This window comes from Plecotus auritus, assembly GCF_963455305.1.
Source record: "Plecotus auritus genome assembly, chromosome: 3".
NCBI classification, from domain to species: Eukaryota; Metazoa; Chordata; class Mammalia; order Chiroptera; family Vespertilionidae; genus Plecotus; species Plecotus auritus.
The window spans coordinates 72,864,800-72,880,996 of record NC_137772.1 but is presented as its reverse complement, the minus strand read 5'-3'; positions in this window follow the sequence as shown (position 1 = coordinate 72,880,996).

Here is a 16,197-nt window from a genome sequence, read left to right as displayed (position 1 = left end):
TAGTTTTTTGATGGAGTCTTTCGGGTTTTTTATGTACAATACCATGTCATCTGCAAATAAGGACAACTTTACTTCCTCTTTTCCAATTTGAATACCTTTTATTTCTTCTTCTTGTCTAATTGCAATGGCTAATACAGGGGTCCTCAAACTTTTTAAACAGGGGGCCAGTTCACTGTCCCTCAGACTGTTGGAGGGCTGGACTATAGTTTAAAAAAAAAAAACAAATTCCTATGCGCACTGCGGGCCCTGGATGAGTCGGCTGCTAAGCAGGACAGGCAGCGGCACCCGGCAGGCCAGATAAATGTACTCAGTGGGCTGCATGTGGCCCGCGGGCCATAGTTTGAGGACCCCTGGAATACTTCCAGTACTATGTCAAACAGGAGTGGTGAGAGTGGGCATCCCTGTCATGTTCCTGTCCTTAGGGGAAATGGTTTTAGTTTTGCCCATTGAGTATGATGTAGCTGTGGGTTTATCATATATAGCTCTTATTATGTTGAGGTATGATCCTTCTATTCCCACCTTGTTGAGAGTTTTTATCAAGAAAGTGTGTTGGATTTGGTCAAATGCTTTTTATGCATCAATTGATATGACTATGTGATTTTTATCTCTCAATTTGTTTATGTGATGTATCACGTGTATTGATTGGTGCATATTGTACCATCCTTGCATTCCTGGGATAAATCCTACTTTGTCATGGTGTATGATCTTTCTGATGTAGTGCTGGAGCCGATTTGCTAGAATTTTGTTGAGGATTTTGGCATCTATGTTCAGGAGTGATATTGGCCTGTACTCCTCTTTCATTGTGTTGTCTTTATCTTGTTTTGGTATTAGGGTGATGCTGGCTTCATAGAATGAGCTTGGAAGTATTCCTTTCTCTTGAATTTTCTGGAATAGTCTGAGGAGGATAGGTTTTAGTTCTTCCTTGAATGTTTGGTAAAACTCTCCTGTGAAGCCGTCTGGCCTCGGGCTTTTGTTTGCTGGAAGCTTTTTGATGATTGCTTCAATTTCTTCCATAGTTATTGGCCTATTAAGATGTTTAGATTCTTCCTGATTGAGTTTTGGAAGGTTATATTTTTCTAGGAATATGTCCATTTCTTACACATTGTCCAGTTTGTTGGAATAGAGTTGTTCATAGTATTTTTTAACAATCCTTTGTATTTCAGTGGGCTCTGTTGTTATTTCACCTCTTTCATTTCTGATTTTGTTTATTTGGGTCCTCTCTCTTTGCTTCTTGGTGAGCCTGGCTAGAGGTTCATCAATCTTGTTTATCCTTTCAAAGAACCAGCTCTTGGTTTTGTTTATCTTTTGTATTGTTTTTGTTTTTTTTTTGTCTCAATGTTGTTTATCTCCGCTCTGATCTTTATTATTTCCTTCTTTCTGCTTACACTGGGCTTTTCTTCTTGCTCTCTTTCTAACTCTTTGAGTTGTAGGGTTAGGTAATTTATTACCATTGTTTCTTGTTTTTTGCAGTAAGCTTGTAGAACTATGAATTTCCCTCTCAAGACTGCTTTTGTTGTGTCCCATAGATTTTGGATTGTTGTGTTTTCATTGTCATTTGTTGCCATGATGTTTTTTATTTCTTCCTTGATCTCTCTGGTAACCCAGTCATTGTTTAATAGCATGCTGTTTAGTCTCCATGTGTTTGATTTTTTTGGATTGTTTTTATTGTAGTTGATTTCCAGTTTTATACCACTGTGTTCTGAGAAGATGCTTGATATGATTTCTATCTTCTTAAATTTAAAGAGACTTTGCCTATGACCCAACATATGGTCTATCTTTGAAAATGACCCATGTGCACTTGAGAAGAATATATATTCTGTGGCTTTGGGTGAAATGTTCTGAAGATGTCAATTAATTCCATCTGGTCTAGTGAGACAATTAGGATTGATATTTCTTTGCTGATTTTTTTGTTTAGAGGATTTGTCCAATGGTGACAGTGCGGTATTAAAGTCCCCTTCTATGATTGTATTGCTGTCAATCTCTCCTTTGATATCCTCTAGGAGTTTTTTTTTTTTTATGTATTTGTGTGCTCCTGTATTGGGTGCGTATATGTTTACCAGAGTTATTTCTTCTTTTTGTTTTCTCCCTTCAGTATTATGAAGTGGCCTTCCTTATCTCTTGTTATGTCCTTCACTTTGAGATCTAATTTGTCAGATATAAGTATTGCTACCCCAGCTTTTTTTTCATTTCCATTTGCCTGAAAAACCTTTTTCCATCCCTTCACCCTCAGTATGTGTGTGTCTTTTTTTCTGAGGTGGGTTTCTTGTAGACAGCAGATATATGGGTGGTGTTTTGTTATCCAATCTGTTACCCTATGTCTTTTGATTGGGGCATTTAATCCATTTACATTTAAAGTTATTATTGATAGGTACTTATTTGTCACCATTTTTATTCTTTACCCCTGTGTTCCTTCTTTGCTTCCTATTTCTTTTTTTTTTTACAGCAGACCCTTTAGCATTTCTTGCATTGCTGGTTTTGTGATAATAAATTCCCTTAGTCCTTTTTTGGTCTGTGAAGCTCCTGATTTCACCTTCAATTTTGATTGATAGCCTTCCTGGGTACAGTATTCTTGGATTCAGACCCTTCCTTTGCATGACTTTGTATATTTCATTCCATTACCTTCTGGCCTGATGAGTTTCTGTTGAGAAATCAGTTGCTAGTCTGATGGGGGTTCCTTTGTAGGTAACTTTCTGTCTCTCTCTGGCCACTTTTAAGATTCTTACTTTGTCGTTGGTGTTTTCCAATTCAATTATAATGTGCCTTGGCATCGGTCTTTTGGGGTTCATTTTGCTTGGGACTCTGTGAGCTTCTTGGATTTGTGTGGGTTTTTTCTTCCCTATATCAGGGAAGTTTTCTGTCATTATTTCTTCAAACAGGTTTTCTATTTCTTGCTCAGTTTCCTCTCCTTCTGCAGCCCCTATTATGCAGATGTTGTTTTGTTTCGTGTTGTCCCAAAGTTTCCTTAGGCTCTCCTCCTGTTTATATTTTTTTTTTTTTCTAGAAGCTGCTCTACTTGGGTATTTTTCCTATCTTGTCTTCTAGCTCACTGATGTGGTCCTCTGCTTCTTCTAGTCTACTCTTGATGCTTTCTATTGAGTTCTTTACAGCAGCGATGTCATTTTTCATTTCTTCTTGGTTCTTCTTCATTTCCTCTTGGTTCTTGCTCATATTGTCGAATTTGTCTTCCATTCTTTTCAGCCACCTTATGACCATTTCTCTGAATTCTCTCTCTGACAGCTTGCTTGCCTCCATTTTGTTTACTTTTTTTCTGGTGATGCCTGCTTTTCTTTCATATGCGGGCTGTTTCTTTGTCTCTCCATGGTCTCTCTTCTCCAGGTGTCTGGTTATGTACTTCTCTCTCTCCTCAAAAACAGCTACCTCTGCTCAGCTGGCATGGCTCAGTGGTTGAGCGTCGGTGTATGAACCAGGAGGTCATGCTTCGATTACCAGTCATGGCACATGCCTGGGTTGTGGGCTCAATCCCCAGTGTGGAGTGTGTGGAAGGCAGATGATCGATGATTTGTTGCAACCTGTTTCAATAAAATGTGGGATGATGAAATGACAGAAAACATACACACAGACAAGACACAGACAAGACAGACGATGAGCTCGGTGAAGACTGCAGCAAGTTTATTAACTGCATAATGCCTTTTATACACAAAACACTGAATAGGAGTTCTGTCAAGAGGAATGTATTCTTTGTTCCTCTTAATCTCTAAGGGAGAGACAGAGCAGAAGGACAAATTCTCAGTACAGAAAATCTTAGTAAATAGTTACAGACTTCTTGGTAAGCTATGAAAGGTTGCTCTCATTCTACTGATAACCGCCATCCAAGCAAGCCTGGGAAAACTGTGTGGGCAGGGGACCCATACCTTTAATGAACAGCTTTAAAGGTCATTCCCTTGTGGCCAAACCCACCCTTCCTGTTTGCAGGCAAGAGGGGAGCGCATCCGTTTTCGGAATGCGCTTCTTTGGCATGTACACAGTTGGGAATGTTTCCAAGTTAAGCTGTTTGCAGCTTTTCCTCGGCTAATCTCTTCAATGATTCTATCTTTGATGTTTCTATCTTTCTCACCCTCTCTCCTCCTCTCTGAGCTTTGGTGTACAGAGTCTTTACTGGGTTTCAATCATGTAAACCTGACAAGGTACTCTTCACATCTTCTCCTTTATTAAAGAAAAAATAACAAGCATTCCCAGAGGTTCCCTGGAAGTTTTCCCTTCTGTGTCATTGGCCAGAACTTTGTACCAGAGACTAGTCTCACCTTCAACCTATTCTGTTGCTGAATTAAATCAGGCCTATAGAAACAAAGAAAAGGTTAGGAAATAAGTTTGGTATAAAAATTCAAGAATATCTGAAGGAAAAAAGTCTTAAAAGCACAGTAATTGATCTAATCTAATTAGTTCTTAAATCACTTCAAAAGCAGCAGAAGAAAACATAAATTCATTATAATTAAATCTGGTCGAATATACATTTGAATATGTAATCTTATCACAAATACCATACATTAAACCCATATTCTATAACCAAGGGAAAGCCTTACTTATTAAACCATATTTATATGTATTCTGATTTAATTCAATTCATATGCCATAGACTTGTGGCTTGATTCCACTGTGCAGCAAAATTTTCAAAATTTATTGACTTAGTTCAACCTCTGTAATAAAAAGAACCATATGTGCAGTCAATTCAATAAAAATACTTTGAGAACATATTTTGGTAACAAGAGAGAAATACCTAAAATTGTCAAGAAGACACTTAGCTTGTTTGAACGTATAACAATAAGACAAGTTTGTTGAGAGCTAGAATGTCTATCTTTATTGAATATATGACAACTATGAAGCATATCATGCACAGAAAAAATAATAGCAAGTTTGGTCTAGATTTTGAAAATTTATAACTACCTGATATTTTTAGCAACATCTCATGGATAGAAATAGCACTAAAACAAAAATAGACTCAAATTTTTTGTCCCATTTTGTTGGTGTATCTTTTTAGTAAAATTGTTAAAAATGTCAATATTTAAAATATCAAAGCATATTTTACTCATGTAGGATGTATTTCTCAATTTTAATTAAATGAATATGATATATGAAATTCAAAATAACTATTATAAAGCATAATTACTCTCAAATGCTTGCATAGTTATATGATTAAATAAGCAGTGCTGTTTTAATAACTTTGTATTACTGAAAAGTTTCTTTTAAATAAAATAATCTTGACTAGATTTTCTCCTATTCTTCTTAATTTGTTTTTCGATATTTAAAGCTACAACATGGTCAGTAATTATAAATCATATTTTCAATATTTCATATGCAATTGCACACAAAAGATAAAATTAAAATTTAAAGGAGTTGATGTGTATAGGTTTGTGTGAGCGGCAATGAGCATTTAACTAATCAGAGATAAGATATAGTATTAACTTTTCAAAGATAATAAATATTACAAACTGAAGTTAATAACTGTATTTTGGTAAACCAAAATAAATTCTCTAATTTAAAAAAAAAAAAAAGGAATTATACTTGAACAAAAATGTGATTACTTAATTAAAATTGTTAGGGAAAGATTTTTCACCCCTGCATGTATAAAACAGCATTAAGAGCAGTGTTCTAATAAATATTTATTACTGAAAGAGAAAAACTAAGTTTGTGATGTAAGTGGATAACTATATCAAGTCAGGCTCCCAGGAACAGTTTTGTAGATTTTCTAGCATCAGAACTAATGCTTGGACCTTGCTCTCTTTTATGCATTTCCATTCATTCCCTTCCACTAGCTGCAGCCTTCCATTGCCCTTCTGCCCACCCTATCTCTACTTCTCATCATGACCCAGGGAGCGAGTCCTGAGAGTAGCCTTCCCTTTCCTCACTGGTGGAACTGTCTTGACCAATGGGCCCCATCCTGACATTCCTAACTCCATGACGTTTCTAATTGTCAAGGAAAATCAGGGTCTGCCACAGCTGCCACTTTCAATGTACAAAATCCAACTAGTGAGGACTCACTGTAATTTTATATTGTTCTACAAAATTGAGGTTTAAAAAAACAGGGGGGAGGGAAGACCTATGTTATGATGGAAGTAAGTCAAGACTTTCTTTTATTCTGTCAATAAACTTTTTTTTTTTAATTTGAAAGAGCAGTGGGTTTTCAAAAACAGTTTTGACCCAGGATGTGTCCATAAGCTTTGACGCCAGAGATTGTGGCTATGGAAAGACAGTAATGTGTGTTACCTCTTGTCTCTCAGTTAATTCTCCAAATGCTGCCACTTCCCAGACCAGAGAATGATTCCACATCATTCTTGAACAGCACCATTAATACCAGTTTTTAATATGTAATACAACTTTGCTAAAGTCTGATTATGACATCAAGAACTAAATGCAGGAAGAGACAATAAATAAATGATACAATAATAAATAACAATACCAGAATAAACTCAGTTTCTAGGACTTAAAACTGTAAACCTCCTTTTATCCAACCCTGTATGGTCTTAGAATCTAGCAGTCTTTTCACTTCCAGGACCATTTGTGTTTATGAACCTGTTTGCTTAGGGTCAAATTCCCACTATCTTTTGTGTGTATATGTGTGTGTGTGTGTGTGTGTGTGTGTGTTTGGGGGTTGGGGAGAGGATAAATAAACATTGCAGTAATCCTTTCAGTTCTAACTGAGCCCTCGTGACATCCTAACAACTCTTTCTGATTGTCTTCATTTAGACTTCATCGATGGTTTAAGATTGCCTTACATGTGCTAGGGCCAATGTTGCTCTCAAGTTGACCTGACAAGAGTAAAGAGAAAGAATTTCTCGAGCACACTTTCAATGTCTAACCACACTGCAGAATGCTTACAAATCCTGTATTTGCCATTTTGTCAGCTTCAATAATTTTAAAATCCAGATTCCACCTTGAGCAATAGAAGAAACTCTTGGAAATTTAAAATAACAGTTTATCTTCACTGTATAAACATAATTGTTTCTAAATATTTGAGCATTGATCAAATGTAAGTTACTGTCCTTATGGAATATCTTTTAGTATTTTAAATAAAATGCACCTTTAAATAATGACAGGTAACTTATAATTCAGTATTTAATGCAAAAACTTAAATAACTGTATTTGAGTATATATATTTTTTTCATATTCACATCCTACCATTTTATTTTATAGTGCTGTTTAGTAGTTGTGGTATAATTTTTAGTAGTTCATATAAAATTTTAAAATTTAAAATGTGTTTGAATTATTTATTCTATAACACAAAGTTGCAAAAAGAGAAATCAATAAAGAACTTTGAGCAAGAGTTTTTAAACTTCAAGTTAGAATAAACTAGTCTAATACTCACTCTAATATCAAGGTTAAAATAACTGCCAATGAAATAATTACACTTAGCTTTGGGCCTCAATTTTCTGCTTTGGTTTATACGTATTTATTCTACAACCTACATCATTCTATATACGTCTTCATACGTACATGCTGCATATCATTTCACAAAGTGTTATATAACATCAAGTTGAAAGAAATGATGCTTAAAGACCATTTGGTGAAATTGCAGCTGATGTATATGTTTTTTAAAAGTTCTGACAAACAGTTACCATATTTATAGTAAGTATGGCTTGTTACTTCTAGGAGCAGAATAAATTTGTTCATACTTCACACTATACAGTCATTAAATGGCTATCATATTAAAAGTCCTATATGAGATGTTTATTCCACAGAGCTAAGGGTCAGTCTCTGCCTTCAAATAGTTCCCAGCTAGTAGGAGTGGCCAACAAATAAATTGATATTTACATTTAATGTGATAATACTTTCAAAAGGCATTAAATTAATGCAGAGGAGGGGTACCTAGACAAGGGGAAAACCAATCAGTTTCTCTATAGCACTTCCCTGCTAAGGACTGATCACTTTTATTACTGCCTTCTTTTGTGTGTCAGGTAAACCCTGGCAAAGGAAATAAAGTTTAAATCAGCTTCTACCAAAGTTATGTTTCCTTTCCCCAGACAGAAAAACACACACCTTAAAACACATAGTATATTAGAAGAGGGGAAAAAGTAGGACAGTCCTCCTAACTTGGTTTAATAATGCCTTTAATACTCTTATGATACCTTGTAATACCTCTATAATGAGCACTTGGAGTATCTTCCAACTTCTCTTAATAGCACCAATGTGCACTTGCAAGAACTCAGAACACTCCACTTTGTACAGGGCCCTTCAATTAGATTGCAGCCATGAATTGATTTCACAAACATTTACTGATTCCACAAACATTTATAGAACCCTGCTATGTCAAAGGCTCAGTGAATACAATAGTGAATCACAGAGACAGGGTACTTTTTCTTCAGGAGTTTACAGCCTAATGAGGGACACTGGCAAGTAAATAGACAAAATACAGTGTGAGTGCTTTGATACGGCAGCAATACCTGGCTACTTAAGAGCAGTCAGAAAAAGACTTTCTAAAGGAAGTAATATTTTGATCTCTGATCTGAAGAGTGAGAAGTTACCTACGCTAAGGGAGAAAACAAAAAGAAAAGAATAAACCAGCAGAGCAAAGAACACTCACAGAGGCTGAGAAGCAAAAAGAGCAGGTGTTCTCAAGAAATTGGGAGTTCAGTTTAGCTGGATCATGGAGTGATCCATGTTTTGGGGTAGCTTGAGAAGAGTCTGATCAAGTAATCGGAGGGCTGCACATGCTGGAGTGGGCAGCCTATTTAAGGTGTATGGACTTTTGGATGGAGAGTGATATAGAAACACTGAACAGTTTTAACCCAGAGTAATATGATCAGATTTCATTTCAGACAAAATACACTGGCTACTTGTGGAGAATAGATTTTTCAAGACTTCAAGTCAATAAGCAGGTAAGTATATGTTAAAGCTTGCTACCCCCATCATGTGCCTATATCAGTTCCAGTTTAAGGAATGCCCCAGATTTGCTCAGCACCAATTAACTCCCAGGTCCTGGGTGGCATGAGTTGTTTAATGGCTTTATTTAGTGGCTTTCATGGTTGAATGCAAAGGGCTGTCACACTACAGATAATGTCCTAACATGATCAGCTCTCCTGACCGCTCCCCCATGAGGGTTGTCCTCGCACACCTCCGTCCTGCCAACTACAGCAGGACCCAGAGCAGGCACACGGGGGCTCTGGTTCTTTCTCCATTTCCAGATTCAGACATAGTCTGGAGTCATGAGATCTGACTTCCCTCAAAGCTGCATGGAGATGCTGAGTGGTACTGAGTTTGAGGCATTTTTGGCATATTTTATTGGCCAGTTGTTTACATGGATCTGGTGTGTAGGAGAGAAAGCCGGAGTATATGTGTAGATTTGGGGAACAACGGAACTAAACCATTGACATGATTGAGATCACCACTTTTTAAACAGGGGGCCAGTTCACTGTCCCTCAGACCATTGGAGGGCCAAACTATAGTTAAAAAAAAAAAAAAAAAAAAAACTATGAACAAATTCCTATGCGCACTGCGGACCCGGGACAAGTCGGCTGCTAAGCAGGACAGGCAGCGGCACCCTGAAATATATGGGCTCAGAAAAGTTAAAGAATTTTAACAGAAGGGAAGAGATAAGGAACTACAGCTAAGTTTCTGCCTGTTTTGGTAAAAAGTTGAGGGAGTCAAGGGCAAGATCTTTGAGAGTACAGGACAGTTTATTAGTGAAAATCTATAAAAGCTTGTAGGAGTAGGACTAAAAAATGCATTTATGAGATTCTATATTATTAACATATTTAATTGTTCTTGTGATTGGAAAATGTTTTAAATGAATTATTGGTACGATGAATAATTATAATAATAAATTTATTTATGGAGCACATATGGTATTCCACGCACTATTCTAAGCTCTACAAATGAATCACTCCATTTAATCTTCATAGTAGGCCTATGAAGTGAATTTTATTCTCCCTATTTTACTTCATTAAAAGATGATTGTGTCAATTATATAAAATGCCAGGTTTTATACTGCAAAATGAAAATTTCTCAGTTTGATGAGATTCAGGACCATTATCTCCTTTAATTTTTTTTTTTTTTTTTTTTTTTTACTTAGGTAGGATTTATAAGCTAAATCTCCTTATCCTCATTTTATTATTAATTTTCATAAATATTGAAATATTACAGGGAACTTCACTTCCACTAAATATTGCTGAACACATCAACTGTGAAATAAATAGTTAAGTATTTCACTTTGTACCATCTAAGTTTAAATTAATTCATGAGCCCCTAGAATGCAAAACAAAGGCAATCTCTTCTCTAGAGCTATTTTGTTGGCCTTGGTAGTTTAAATGACATCCCACAGAGAAATGGGTATTTATAATAGGTGAACTTTTTGCTTAGAATTCTGGAATTATATAAGCAATACCAAATTAACACAAAAATAACCATATGAGTTATTAGTACTAAATACTAAAAATAATATGCAGCCATCTATATTACTATGTATTTTTATATCCTATCTAATAAAAGAGTAATATGCAAATTGACCGTCACTCGAACACACAAGATGGCTGCCCCCATGTGGACACAAGATGGCCACCACAAGATGGCCAGCAGGGGAGGGCAGTTGGGAGGGACCAGGCCTGCAAGGGAGGGCAGTTGGGGTGGACCAGGCCTGCAGAGAAGGGCAGTTGGTGATGACCAGGCCAGCATGGGAGGGCAGTTAGGGGCAACCAGACTGGCAGGGGAGGGCAGTTAGGGGCAATCAGGCTGGCAGGGGAGGGCAGTTAGGGGTGACCAGGCCTGCAGGGAAGGGCAGTTGGTAATGACCAGACCAACATGGGAGGGCAGTTGGGGGCGACCAGGCCTGTAGAGGAGGACAGTTAGGGGTGACCAGGCCTGCAGGGGAGGGCAGTTGGGGGTGACCAGGCTAGCAATGGAGGGCAGTTAGGGGTGACCAGGCTGGCAGGGGATGGCAGTTAGGGGCAATCGGGCTGGAAGGGGAGCAGTTAGGCATTGATCAGGGGAGTGGTTAGGGCATGATCAGACTGGCAAGCAGAAGCAGATAGGGGCAATCAGGCAGGCAGGCAGGCAAGTGGTTGGGAGCCAGGAGTCCTGGATTGTGAAAGGGATGTCTAACTGCCCATTTAGGATCAGGCCTAAACGGGCAGTCAAACATCCTTCAAGGGGTCCCAGCTTGGAGAGGGTGCAGGCAGGGCTGAGGGACACCCCCCCCATGCACGAATTTCGTGCACTGGGCCTCTAGTCTATCTATAATAAAATTATGCCAAGATCCCCAGGTTGACATTTTTAAAGAAAATGCATGTATGTATTTTCTTTCTCAAGAAGATTAATATTTCTGGTGTTCTCATACTGATTATTGTCTGCACATAAAGAGACAGATATTTCCTATGAACTTGATACTCAATCATTTGCATGAGCTATTAAGTTACAGCAAATAATTAAATATCAAACTATAACAGAGAAAAAAACCAATTCCCCTATAAGAATGGCTTAATAGAACAACAGCTTATTAAATGAGATCATGATATTATTATACCATTATTAACCAAATATTTATATTGAATACTTTGTCATTTGTTATTGCACTGTATTGTGAAAAAGTACACTATAAGATTGGAAACTATAGGAAGTTGACATTTAAATTCTCTGGTCAGCTATTCCTGGGTGAAGGGATAATGAATTACTACTATATGCTATAAACTTAGCATTATAAGGATAGTAATTTACTTCATATCTGTAGATTGGGACTCTTGTTTATCAAATTAAGAGGTACTTCTCCATTAGAAACGTAAGCCCAACTTCAGGTGTAAGGACAGTTGATTAAAATTAGTGATGCAGTAAGTGAAGGCATTTATGCTTTGAAGCTTAACATGTAGCTTTTTCCATGATGTTCAGAGATTCCATTCTTCTCTCCACGTGAGCATGTAGCTCCCTGGATGTCAATGGGAGCTGCCTTTCCGTGACGGAAAGAAAATAGGCTAGCTAAAGTTAATTATCAGACTGTTTTAGGTCTCATTTTAATACCCTCTTTATTGGCAATGGAAGCCTGATATGTAGCTCACTTTGTTCCTCACCTGATTTTCCAAGGTAGGAAACAGAAGGCAAATGCTATGTAAAAAGGTGTAAGCTGTGAATAAATACACACAGGGAACGGAAAAGGAATCCAGCAGCTTTATCTAGCTGCAGGGACCTTGGCTAGATATCTCAGTGATGCAGTTTAGGCAGTATTCACTCTAAACCTGTGTGTCACTTATGACTGTGGGTATTTTGTCACAAGGCTAAATAGCACAATTGTTACTCATTTAATAAATAAAATATTTAAACTAGCATATAAATATGTCATCCATTGTGTAAAACAAACTAAGTGGAAAGGGGTATACTTATTTCAGAAAAAAGTTAATATATCATTTTATTGCTTTTGTGTGTGTGTTTTAAAGGCAGCTTATGATTCATTCTCAGAATCAAAAAGTGCTGGAATCTTTCATAAGGAGGTCATGTTGCATTGCCGTTAAAAGCCCAGATTCTACAGTAAGACCAACATATTGGCATTGCTGTTAGCTTGCTCTAGGACCTAGAGTAGATTTAATTAAGGTCCCTGTATCTCAGTTCCCTCATCTGTAATACGGTGATACAAACAGCATATAGGAAGCAAAAAAAAATGTATGAGAAAATTTAATCTTCATGTATGTAAATCCTTATAACAATGTTGAGCAGAATAAGTGCCATATAAATCCAATATAATAAAAGCCTAATATGCTAAGTGTCCAGTTAACTGGTCGGCCGTTCAACCAATCAAAGTGTAATATGCTAATGATATGCTAAGGCTAGTCAACTGCTTGCTATGATGTGTACTGACCACCAGAGGGCAGACACTCTGACTGGTAGGTTTGCTTGCTGCTGGGGTACTGCTGATCTTTTGACTGAGTGAGACTGACCGGACACACCTTAGAGCTCTCCCGCAGTCCCTCCCTGGCTGGCCAACCTCCCACGTCTCTCCCCGCCCCAATCATGCATCGGTGGGGTCCCTCAGCATGGCCTGTGCCCTTGCAATCTGGGACCCCTCAGGGAATGTTGGAGAGCCAGTTTCGGCCCAATCCCTCAGGCCAGGCTGAGGGACCTCACTGGTGCATGAATTCATGCACTGGGCCTCTAGTACAATTATAATTATTAATGAATAAATAAGACAAAGCCACATGAAGGATATTTATAGTCTGTAGAAAAACAAAGGACTGCAAATAAATTTCCCACATATTTGTTTCAGTCTGACAATTGTGCAGTTGGATAGACTTTTCCAGGAAATTATATTCTGTTTCATAATGTGTCATACCTCTCTTTCAGTTACTCCAAAGATTTCTGGGCCCTGATTAAAGCCACTACTGCTCCAACTGCTGTTTTGGACAATCCCAACCAAAGGTAAATATTTCTAAAATACTGTACATCCATTGTCATATTATGAAACTTAACAAAAAGTTATCTAACCCTTTACTGCTGTGGGCAGTAAAGATTTTAACAATCTTTTGTAATCTCTGCTATATCCATGGACACAGGTCTTTTAAATTCTGAATAGGATTTTATTAGGGATGCTTTAAAACAAGGGAGAGAGGCTATGGAATGAGAACATGTCATTGAGGTGAGATATGTTGTATAGGGATTATGGTGCCCTTGGCTATGGCAGCTGAGGAAATTATTTCCTCCTCTTAAAACTTTAGACTCGTATAAGAAAAACAGTATTTTCTATAGCGCAGAGAGGAGAATTAGATTATTATAGAGAACTTGGTGATGAGTGGTATGAGGACCAGCCTAGATGCCATTATTATGATGTTTCCAAAGAGTGGAACTTATAAGCAAGGTTACTTAAGTTATGTATAATTTAACAATTAAAATATTATAAGCCAAGAAAACATAACTTGCCGAAACCGGTTTGGCTCAGTGGATAGAGCGTCGGCCTGCGGACTGAAAGGTCCCGGGTTCGATTCCGGTCAAGGGCATGTACCTTGGTTGCGGGCACATCCTCAGTGGGAGGTGTGCAGGAGGCAGCTGATCAATGTTTCTCTCTCATCAATGTTTCTAGCTCTCTATCCCTCTCCCTTCCTCTCTGTGAAATATCAATAAAATATAAAAAAAAAAGAAAACATAACTTTATATTGAATTTTATACGTGTTATATAGTGTGGTTCATGATTTACACAAACTATTACTTAAAACAATGTTAAATGTAGAAAAATCAGCATATTTAATCATATTGTTTCTAATAGTTCACTTGTTATCAGAATTGGGAGAAAATCATAATGGGAGAATATCATCTACTGAAATATAAAAACCAAGTTACTAAATTTACTGATAAATGAAGTGTTCTTCTTTGTTTTTGTTTATGTTCCCAGTAATCTCCTAGACAAATATATGGCCTATTCCTGGAAAGGATACAGAATTGGTGACACGAATTTATGAAAAAAAATATAAAATATGGATGCACATTCCTTTTGTCCCAATTTTCTGTTTTGTTTTGTCTTGTTTTTATTTTTTTGTAATTTTTCTGTCAGTTTTATTTTTCTGAGATATAAGATTTTTTGGTCGGGGTGGAGGAAAGCAATCTAAAACTAGTTTGTGATAGAAATAAGATGAGGTTTAAAATGAAAGCTGCTATAACTTTAGCATTTCCCATAGGCTGATGGCCACAGTAGTGTCTCTGGTGGGGGTGCAAAGCATTGGGGTGACTGCAGCAGACTGTGAGGAAGGCTGTGTGCTAACCTTATCGTGAGCATCACAGAAGAAACAATAGCCTATGAAAGCAGTGATCACATATCACAGTTTGTAATTTATACCTTGAATGAACTAGTGTGAATTAACATTTTGATAGTCATGTTTAATTGTATATACTTTATAAAGATATTTTAGTTCTAAGAGAATAATTTTATATTTTTTCAACAGTGAAAAGCCTAGTTGGTATCTACTAAAATCCAGATTCGTGGTTGTGAAAGAGGAAGAATAGTACTAGTATACAGAGAATTCATTATGTGATCACTGTGCCTTTAAGGACACTGGAAGAATTTGAAAGCAATCTCTTTCAAAGAACCAATGAAGGAGCATCCTTTAGGAAGAGAAGATCAGCTTTATTTAAAACAAAGCAGAACAATGAAGCATTTTTAGGTTGGCCACACCACTCCTCCTTTTCATAGTTTGGTTTGCTCTCTTACAAACTAACACCCTGGCATTCACATTAGGATTAAAACTGACAAGGCATCCCTTTCATCCTTAGCTGCCAAAACTCCTCACTACTAATAATTAGCCATTCCTGGCTTCCCGCCAAGAGAGTTCAATAAATACTTGAATGGCTTCTGGGCCTCAGCTGCATTTGTAGCTTTAGATAAAGAATGATGGGAGTTTGGGAACACCACTCTATCCTGAATAGCAGCATCAGTGCAGCAGCAAAATGACTATTCAGTCTACTAATGAATGACCATTATTTTAATGTATATTTTATATTAGCCTATATATAGAAATGCTCATTAAAATTGGTCATATTCAGCTTTATAAAGTTTATTTTTATAGGAAATGTGTTAGTATATAGCATTGTAATATTTGATAATCACTCTAAAAACCATTATTTTTATACATTTCATATAGGTGTGCTTTACCAGGAAATGTACATGGCTTTGATTTCCAGGAAAATGTTTCATAATATTCAATGTCTGCACAATAAGACAATGTGGGTGATATTTAAGAAATAATCACTATGAATGCTTTATTTTATTTACTTAATGAGTAAATTATTTAGTTTGCACTGTTATCAATCTTAAAATTTCACAGAACATACAACTGAATGTCTTGATAAGACTAAATATTGTATTTATTAGGAGAAATATGGTGGAGATTGAAGTTTCTTTTCTACAATTCTGTGTATTTTTGTTTGTTTGTTTGTTTCATAAAAAGAGGGCATTGTTATTGCACTCCCTATGGGAAGGAAAATGTATGAGAGAAATTAGTTTAGTTTCTTTCATCCTTTATTCTTCAAGGCAAAGGGGAGTAACTTGTCTCATTGGTAAAACAATGAACGAACTGTGCCGGCATAGACTCTTTTTTGTTTTTCCCCCAGAGTGAGTTCTGTTTTCAGGATACATTCGTTTTCTGTGTCCTGGGGTAGGCTCTGACCCTGGGAAGGAAAGGAGGGTGTTGCCATAGGTGTGCCTCAGAATAATGAACAAATCTGACTTAGAAGAGTTAAGATTTCACTTATAGTCACTGGTCCAAGCAAATATCTTTACCT